The sequence below is a fragment of the Lipotes vexillifer genome, unplaced genomic scaffold (genome assembly GCF_000442215.2).
Source record: "Lipotes vexillifer unplaced genomic scaffold, Lipotes_vexillifer_v1.1 scaffold189, whole genome shotgun sequence".
Lineage (NCBI taxonomy): Eukaryota > Metazoa > Chordata > Mammalia > Artiodactyla > Lipotidae > Lipotes > Lipotes vexillifer.
The window spans coordinates 927,612-938,335 of NW_006785816.1; the positions used below are offsets into that span (position 1 = coordinate 927,612).

At 39.6% G+C, this 10,724-nt stretch overlaps 1 pseudogene; it reads right to left on the minus strand.

Moving 5' to 3' along the window:
* Positions 1 to 638: 638 nt before the first annotated feature.
* Positions 639 to 10,724, minus strand: part of LOC103076281 (elongation factor 1-alpha 1 pseudogene) — a 13,150-nt pseudogene continuing 3,064 nt past the window's right edge.

Sequence of the window (10,724 nt, forward strand, 5' to 3'; positions counted from 1 at the left end):
CTGTGCTAGTTATTTGAACAAAAGTAAACAAATTGGTTGACCCTTCTCCAGCTACAATGAAACTACCATCTACTTCAGTTGGATGGGCAAGACCTGCTGGAGGCAAACACATGAACAGAGGTTGGTAAAGTGTCCAAAGTTTTAACATAATTGGCAACTGCTAGGTCTTTTAAAGTATTTATAGATTCTCTCGCCTGCGCAGACACCTGGAGTGGCCTACCATACAATACTTCCAAGGGGTTTAATTTAAGCCTGCTTCTGGGAGCCACTGATCTGTAGCAGGGCAACTGGCAAGGCCTTATCCCAAGTTAAATTAGTATTCGTTTTCTTGGTTTTTCCTGTTGACTGCAGCCTCCAGGATGAATGTAGTTCCAATGCCTTAATCCAAATCAGGGGGTAATTTCCTCAAAGAGGGTTTTAACTAATTAGAAGCTACTGATTTTAAAAGCTAAAAACGTAGAACTTCCACATACAAAACAAATGGTTCACAAAACTTTCTCCTCTCCTTCTGAAGGTTTTACGATGCATCGTTATCATTAACCAGTCTTACTATAACTTAAATGGCCAATTGAGACAAATGGTTCTGACACCATTCTTCCACTGGTTAAGACTGGGATGGCAGGTATTAGGGATAACATTCATTTAGCCTTCTGAGCTTTCTGGGCAGACTTGGTGACCTTGCCAGTTCCCACTGCCCTACTTGTTCACTGCTTTGATGACACCCACAGCAACCATCTGTCATGTCATGAACAGCAAAATGGCCCAGAGGAAGATAGTCAGAGAAGCTCAACACACATGGGCTTACCAGGAACCATATCAATGATCACAGCCATCACCAGATTTCAGGAATATGGAGCCATCTTCCAGCTTTTTCCCAGAATGATGATCAATCTTCTCCTTCATCCCAGCAGACTTGCAAGCAATGTGAGCTGTGTGACAATCCAGCACAGGTGCATATCCAGTACTGACTTGGCCTGGATGGTTCAAGGTAATCCCTTGAGCTGCGAAGCCAGCTGCTTCCATTGGCGGGTCATTTTTGCTGTCACCAGCTGCATTGCCACGACGAACATTTTTGACAGACACGTTCTTGACATTGAAGCCCACATTGTTCCCAGGAAGGGCTTTACTCAAAGCTTCATAGTGCATTTCAACAGACTTTACTTCAGTTGTAATGTTGACTGGAGCAAAGGTGACCACCATGCCAGATTTGAGAACAGTCTCCACTGGACCCGCATGGACAGTACCAATACCACCAATTTTGTATATGTCCTGGAGGGACAGATGCAAGGAATACACTGGCTGGTATCTTGACAAGTCAGTCTATGGGAGAAGTGATCCTCTTGCCTCAAAGGATATTGCTTTAGATTAGGTGTCCTGACATCCCTTCTTAATGGGATTAGTATTGGCCATGTGTTATTGGCCTTTACTGGGGTGCTCTGAGCACACACTTGTGGTCTTAACTTTTCGTTGACTTCAAGGGGTGGGGTGTGGGGGGAAGTTCTGTCTCCTTTCCTGGGGTTTTTATTTTTTGCCAAATTTCTTGAGTTCTGTTCAAACTTTTGCTTTGGTTCCCCTTTTCAAAGGCCTGCCAAGATGCACTAATAAGTATTGCTCTAATTCCAGCATTCCTCCCTCACTGGGATCTCAGTTTGGTTCGTCTGTGGGTACTGCCAAGTGGGCTTCAGGTGTAGGGGATTATCCCTATAAAGGAGGGTGGTGATCTTTCCAATTAAAATATAAACCCAGCTGTCTAGTTATTTACATTTAGCCCCCTATGTGAGATAACAGCAATTGAAATTGTCCTGCCCTGGGAGTGGCTCCTGGCCCAAACTGAGTGCCCTTTTGGTTCTTAGATGGTGATACCAGACCAAGTCCCTGTGGCCCAGAAACTAACAGGATTTTCTAATTGATCCCTAGAAGGAGGGAAAGTCCTGAGCCCCAGGGTCAGGAATTGGGGCTGGAAAAGAATGGAAGGTGAAAAAGAATGGAAGGTGGAGGAAGGGGTGGATATATTGGCATAATAGCCAGAGCAGCTGGGACACCTAGCTCAGCTGGAAGGAGTTAAGGTTTGAAGCAACGTATCTTCACACTCATTCCCTTCCTTTTCTTGTTTTCCCTGATGTAAGAGCACAAGTGCTTGCACATAAAGGATTTCATCATTCTCTGCTTCTTCACAAAATAGCTATAGTCTTTCAAAAGCCACTGTAAAGCTATAACTAGCAACTGATTATCCCTAACCATTTTGCTTCAGCATGAACCAACTGGGATTACAATGCAATTGAAAAGAAACTTGGTTACTGCTGTGACAAACAACTTAAGATAATTACTAAAATTATGACCAATATCATCTACCAGGTTACACCAGAAATTTAGGAGTTCCATATAATGTCCAGAATAGGTACATTAATAATGTTTACCCATATGATACAGTCCAAAGAGTTTTATCACAACTTATTTGACAGTGCTTCCCAAGTAATTCAACATACTGAATAAGCCCAATTAGTTGAGTATTCCTCTCTCTGAGATGGAGAGAAAACAAACAGTTTGAGGTGTTCCAGGGATCCTTTGGAAAACTTCAAAGTTAGCTAGAGATCAAATGAACCTCACCCATAATTTGATTTGGGGGAAGTTTATCAAAATATCAAAAAGTTTTAACCAGTGATAATAAGATCTCAATGGCAAATACAGATCGCTTAAACAAAGAAACTCACAATTACTAAAAGCAGTTCAATATTTTAAGAAAACTTTGTCCTTTTAGGAAACCGATTCAGGTTTTGTACCACTTTACATTTAATATTCATTTTCTTAATTAAGTTCAATTCTCATCTTAGCCAATACTGATCATGTCACCTTTTTCCCTTTAACGAAAGGGATTTTCATTCCTCATACCTTCTGTGCTGAAAAACACACATCCTACATCTTTGCATACTGAAATGTTTCCCTTATGATTCTTAACCTTAAAACCTTAATCTCTGGTGAAAACCAAGAAGTAATTTAAACTGTTTGTCATATCAGCATTTTCTGATTGACAAACTTATGCTTTAGTCTTCCTCTCCTAAGAAGGCAAAAGTAGGTAAACTTAGACCTGGCCAGCAATTAATATTCTATCCTATTTGAAATGACCCAGATAGTCAACAAATTCTCTTCATTTAACTTAGTTTAGTTTCAAGTTACAAAAATCTGGAAACTGTTTTATATAGACATTCTCAAAGCATAGTTATTCCTACAGAGTTTACCTAAAACTCTTACCTCATTTACCTCTGTTTTATTTACTTAAAAGCTTTGTCGTATTGTTATTTTTCTTGCTGACAAACTTTGTAACAGGAATAAGGTCTTATTTGATTTCTAGTAAACCTAGGGACAATAAAAGTACTATAATTAATGTTGATGAGTCTAAAGACATGTCTGTATTAATCAAAGCAACAAGATTAAGTTAACTTTAATACCAGATATTAATTCAATACTGAATATTTCCTAGATCACATGAACTGAAATTCATTCTGGCCAGTTTCTTTTATATGTGAGTATTTATATAAGCACTTAATTTCCTTTAAGCCAATTAAATAGTTCTCTTACAAGTTAGTTTCAGCAATGCCACACATCTATAACAAGTACAAACACAAGCAGAGACCTCATAATTCTCATTCCAAAATTTCAGCCATGAATCAGGTACAGCAATATAAAACCCAACAGTTACAAAAGAGGTTGGATTCGAATTGCATTTCTGGCAGGTGGGACAAATCAAGGTCACCTGTCTAGATGACTAAACCCTTTTTACTAATATTTATGGAAAAGACACTTCTATTTGTAGCTTTTGGTGATTTTAGGAACCAAGTAGAAACTTTCTCTCCTTCTTGGGAATGTCCCACTCTTGGACAAGAACAGAAAGCTTTTTTTTTCCTGTTCCTTTCTTCCATTTGACATCAGTAAAAGTTTTAAATATCACAGAACTGATTTGGCTGTAAATGGAGAAACAGTACCAAACAAAATGAAAGAAAAAACCCAAAGAACAAACAGAAAATTCTAAATGAACCCTCAAGTTGGGTCTTGGGGTTTTTACATATACCAATGACACAGGAGACCATAAATAACGTAATTAACACAGCAAGGGTAGCAGTACATGGTGCATGGGGTTCCGAGATAACCCTGCTAAACCCCTTGTGGAGATCCTAACAGATATTGTGGCCACACGTTGTTACAATAAAATATCATCTTTCTCTCACCCATGGGTTCATAGCTGTAATCAGATCACTTATCCAAAATGCGCCTCACAGGGCTTTAGGGATAGCTGAAATAGTCCCCATTTTTAGAGACAAATTCAAGACAAAACACAAACTTCACATCCAAAGAAACAAATGAACCAGTACAGACATCGGGTAAAAGTCCAACAACTCTTTCCTCTCTCCAACAGGGTACCCCACTCAAATGCAAAACAAATTGGCTTATTCCAGAGCAAAAGCCCCAAATGGAGAGGAATAAAGTGTCCAGCGGTACACACTGGAGTGACTTACCCTACTGTATAGAGCTCCTCAGCTCCCAAATGTTGATTCCTTGCTCCTACAGCCAAGCGCTGAGGCAGCCCGTGCTGCTTTGGGGAATTTTGAAGGGAAGATCCTTAAGACAAGTGGTCCTGGCAGCTGCTAGGCCCTCACCTGACATTTCCCAACCGGGGTGGGCAGCCACCAGCAGCAAGGTTCCTGGCTGGCTGTGCCTAAACTTGTTATCAAGTCCAAGCTCAAACTGCTCGCTGCACGACAGGCCAATAAATCAAGAGAGGAGTCGTTGGGCCAAGGAATAATGACTTTATTCAGAAAGTCAGCAAGCTGAGAAGATGGTAGACTCGTCCCCCAAAGAACCGTCTTGTCTGAGTTAGAACTCAGGCTTCATTTATACTAAAAGTGGAGGAAGTGAAGTCAAACATTCCCTGGTTCCGGTCAGCCTCCGGAGAGGAGGTGTTAATTTCTTCCTCCCCGCAGTCATTCACAGGTGGAACTGGTCAGGATGTTTCCTGTGAACTAAACAAAGGTATTTTAGCTTAATGCTCATTACCTGGGAGGCAGGGTTCCCAGAAATGAGCTCTTATGTATCATTTAAGCTTATAGGCAATATCCCTTTGCTGATTAACTTGTAATAGAATAAAAAGTTTCTTCGCTATTACAGGTTGATCTTTAGCTTGGGTCCCAGAAGGAGGAAGATGTGGAACAAGGCTGAGCTGACCTGAGACGGCACGTTATATGAGCAAGAAATAACCCTTTGTTATTGTGAACCACTGAGATTTTGTTACCGTAGCATAGCTTGGCTTAAGCTGGTTGATAACAAAAGACACTTCCCTTGTGTAATTTTTAAAAAGAAGATCTTTTTAAAGGTCCTGCAATATATTGTGGCCCTTTCCCACAAGTGGCAAAGGCAGGTATATCTATATACAGTTGACCCTTGAATAACATGGGGATAGGGGTCCAATCCCTGTGCAGTCAAATATCTGCATATAACTTTTAACTTCCTAAAAACTTAACTACTATTAGCCTACTGTTGACTGGAAGCCTTACCGATAACATAACAATACAGTAAACTAGAGAAAAGAAAATATTATTAAGAAAATCATAAGGAAGAGAAAATACATTTACAGTATTGTACTGTATTTATTAATACCATAACTTTACATTGTCTGTTTACAAGATAAATCATCTGTCAGTACCTACATCAATATCATCTTATATGATACAAACGCTGTAGATGTTATATGTACATGTTACTAACACCAAACATCAAAAATGAAAAGACAACGTGAAAAAGGAATTCATATTTATTTACAAGTATAATGAATCATGTTTTGATAACGAAGAAGCAGCAATATGATTGCTTTACTGTAGCTAGTGTAATGTTTACAAGTGCTTCATGGTTGCCTAACCTATACACTAGTGAATGAATCATTAAAATGACAGGTACACACTGCTATATTTAAAACGGATAACCAACAAGGACCTACTGTATAGCACAGGGAACTCTGCTCAGTGCTATGTGGCAGCCTGCATGGGAGGGGAGTTTGGGGGAGAATGGATACACGTATATGTATGACTGAGTCACTTTGCTGTGCACCTGAAATTATCACAACATTGTTAATCTGCTATACTCCAATATAAAATAAAAAGTTAAAAAAAAAGATTAAAAGGAAAATATAAGTTTAATGAGAAAACAAAAAAGGAAATCACAATAGAGAAATGGTAAGTAAAAAAAATGTTTATGGTATCCAATATTACAGTCAAATTCATAGTATAGTATTGGAAACATTGTTACTTTTTTAAAAACCCACACTTACCTGTGATGATAGGCTAGTAGGCAGTTTCTCCAATTATGAGAGAGGGAGAGGCATACTACATGGTAATGTAATTCTTTGAAAACAAAGTAAGAAAACTGAAACATTATTAATTTTATATTACTGTAAATATCACTCACCTCATGCCTATGTAAGGATGGGCTACCCAAGTCTTACACATGATGTTCTACACGATGAATACTTAAGCAATGATGACGATGATGACACAAAAACTTCTCATACAGTTCTTGCTGTGCAGTTTTTAGATTTTCACACGAAGACACACACACAAACACAACAGATAAATCTATTAACAGTAGGGCATGATGATTATTTACTATTCATCAAGGGGAAGTGGGTCATAATAAAGGTCTCCTCATCGTCTTCGCATTGAGTGGGCTGAGGGGACAGAGGCAGAGGAGGTGGAGGAGGTAGAAGCGGAGGCTGGAGTGACAGGCACATTTGGTATAACTTTATGGAAATACACTGTAATTTCTGTCTGACTTTTTTGCTTTTTCATTTCTCTAAAAATGTTTCTATATGGTATGCCAATCCTTTTAATTCCTCTGGTGTGAAGTCTGTTAGCTTTTGAATTTCTCCAAGATCTTAATCTTGAAAACCTTCACTCCCCAACTTTTTTTTTTTTCCATATCCACAGTTTTTTCATGACATCCTTGATAGGATCTGTTGTAAATCCTGTGAAGTCACGCACAACATCTGGACACAGTCTTCTCCAGCAGGGATTTATTGTTTCAGGCTCCATGGCTTTCATGGCTTTTTCTATAACAACAATGGCATCTTGAATGGTGTAAACCTCCCAGACTTCCGTGATGTTCTCCCTACTGGGGTTCTCTTCCATAGTATTAGCAATCATTTCCATAGAGCACTTCGATGCCTTGTGTTGCAATCATGAGGTTCTGGGTGACCAGGGGCATTGTCCAATATCCAAAGAACTTTAAAAGGCAGTCCCTTACTGGCAAGGTACTTCATGATTTCAGGGACAAAGCATCGAAGGAACCAGTCCAGAAAACAGGTCATTATTGTCCAGGTCTTCTTCTTGTACAGCCAAGAGACTGGCAGCTGGTATTTATATTTTCCTGTCAAGGCTGGGGCGTTAGCAGCTTTATAGATAAGGGCAGTCCTGATCATAAATCCCACTACATTTGCACAAAATAGTAGAGTTAGCCTATCCCTTTCTGCTTTAAATCCTGGTGCTTGTTTTTCTTCCTTCTAATAAATGTCCTTTGTGGAATTATTTTTCCAGAACAGGGCACTTCCATCTGCATTAAAAACCTGTTCAGACAGATTTCTTCTCTCCTCAGTGATTTTCTGAATGGCATCTGGGAACTCGTCTGCTGCCTCTTGGTCAGCAGAAGCTGCTTCTCCTCTTAATTTGATATTTTTTAAGCCACGCCTCTTTCTAAAATTAGAAACCATCCTTTGCTGGTATTAAATTCTCCAGCTTTAGATCCTTCACTTTCCTTTTGCTTTAAGTTATCACATAATGATTTCACTTTTTGTCGAATCACGTAAGAGTCTACAGGTATTGCCTTTCTGATAGCAATCCTGCACACACATAAAAGCTGCACTTTCAATACTAGATTAAAAGGTGTTTTGCAAAAAGTGCAAGGTTTTCGAGCCTGCTGGAGTAGCTGCAGCAATGACTTCACGAATTTCCTTTTCTTTTTTTTACGATGGTCCTTATGCTGGATTTATTATCTTGAAATGGTGGGCAACCGCAGCTGCAGACCTCAATCTACGGTACCTATCAAGCCATTTAACACTTTCTTGTAATGTCATGACTTTTCTCTGCTTCTTGGGAGAACTTCCAGCATAACTAGTGACACTTTGTATGGGTCCCGTGGTGTTATTCAAGGTCTATGGTATTGCACTAAACACGATGGAAAATACACAAGAACCTTGAGATCACTTTTTGCTGTGACATGCAATTTCCTGGAGAGATAAACTGCTCACATCATGATTAGCTGATTAGCAACACACAGCATAGTGGACACTCGCTCATTACAATAGCAACAGGAGGTGGCTATGAGATTATATACATTAGTACAGTGTGTACCATAGTTAATTTTATGCGATTATGATTTAATACTGTATCTTTATACTTGTTTAAATTTCCCTCTACTGGATATGGCACCATGTATGGTTTGTGTTTGTGAGCATAAGTTTTGATAAATTTTATCTTTTTTATAATATATTTGTGTATATTTTATGATAGTGAATGATAAAATAGATTAGTACCTACATATACTTTATGCATTCATGATATACCTATATTTTTCTTAATTTTTTTGATATTTCTAGGCTACGTGGTTTGTCTGCGAGTTTTTCAAATTGTCGCAGATCTCCAAAAAATTTTCCAATACACTTATTGAAAAAAAACTGCATACAAGTGGACCTGTGCAATTCAAACCCATGTTGTTCAAGGTTCAACTGTACTAACAAGAGAACTCAGGTACAAAGATATGCACATAGCCTAAAACCAACACATGTGATAAAAATCAAATTTTTAAAAGAGAGACCCCGCCCCCCAGCAACACTACGGTGAGGCTGCCTGGATCATTTTTAAATTTTGATGAGTAGGTCTCTACAGAAATGAATACCCACGGGGCCTGAGGGCTTGAGGTTGATAACTATGAAACTTGGTACTAACAGCATGGACTTAACACCACTTGTATTTTCACTAGGATTGTTAAAGTTTAAAAGTGATCAGGGGACTTCCTGGGTGGTCCAGTTGCTAAGATTCTGGGCTCCCAGTGCGGGGGGGGGGCCAGGTTTGATCCCTGGTCAGGGAACTAGATCCCACATGCCACGACTAAGAGTTTGCATGCTGCATCTAAAGGTCCCGCAACCCACTACTAAAGATCCCGCATGCAGCAATGAAGATCCCTCATCCCGCAACTAAGACCCAGCGCAACCAAATAAATAAAATTAATTAATTAAATAATTAATTTTTAAAAATAAACAAAATAAAAGTGATCACATTACAAAGCTTTATTGGTATGCTTCAAATACTAATTTTCTTTTAAGCCCTATTATTTTTAGCTCGTGATTTTGCAGAATGCAAGGTTTTTTAGAAATGCACATATAACGTTATATCTGAAATACCTGTATTATAGTAGGTAACTGCCAAATTTAAAACAAACTAACAAAACCCCCTAACTCTGTCTCCACTCCCACTTTTTCCCCATTCAGTCATCCTGTACATACACATGGGGTCAAGAGGAAATATGGTTAATGGGAAGAGTGTGGTCTTCAGAATCAGACAGAACTGAATCTAATCCTTATTTTGATACGGACTTGCTATGTTAACTCGGATGACATTATCTCCCTGAACCTCAGTTTCCTCATCCATAAAATAGAGACAGAAGACAAGTTTTTCTGGAAACTGGCCACAGAAGAGGTAATCTCGGTGAGCAAACTCAATAGCCAATAGCCAAGTGTCCATGAAGAGGCCTTTCCTGGGAACTGCACTTTCCAGTAGGGACCAGGCATCACCTCTGCAGAGGCCCAGGGCCCTAAACCAGAACCTCCAGGAATAGGGTCAAGGCCAGAGAAGGTTCCAGAGTCCCCACAGATGACATGATTGGTTGTACACACTGCTACAGGGGGGGAGGGCATCTTGAAGACAACCAACTTCCCTTGTTATGATTCCATGCCCAGTAAGCAACTGAGCACATGGTGCCCATAGGGTGAGAATGCCTGGGTCAGGTGGACAGAAGTCCATTCTACTTGACAACTGTAAATAGCAAATTGACACTCTGTGTTTATCCCAAATGCTAAAATTCACTGTACCTCAGCTTCCTCATTTGTAATATGGGCACAATAATAGGATTTATCTCATAGAGTTGTGGTGAGGATTATGAGATGTTCTGTGGAAAGTGCTTGAAACAGTGGCTGGCTCAGAGCACCTGCTATCTAAGTGCTTGCTATTAGTATTGTACATCAGGCTCTGTGAGGCTGGTTAATGTGACTCTGCCTTTGAAAGCCAATGCCCTGTCAGAGTGCACAAAAGCAACTTAAGAACAAGACCCTGAACTGCAGCTAATTTACCAAGGTACATATTGCCTGGCAGGGAGCTCTCTGGGCAGCTAGAGTCCTTCTTTTGGTAATGATATGCATGCCTGACCTTGCCATGTGCCTTAATATTTGAAAGTACAAGTGAGGATTGCCTGGAAAACTGTCTCAAGTGCTTAATAAGTGTCTAGCAAACAATCTTCCCTCAGACAATGTCAGCCTTGGACTCTCTTCTCAAACACCGTTAAGACTTTGAACTGTCAGCTGGAAACCCTGAATTGGGAAGGAGGCTGTACTATTGGGCTAATGTTGACTGTAAGAGAACCTACAATAATCTGATTCTCATTGAGCTTCTGGATTGAAATAAATTCAGCAG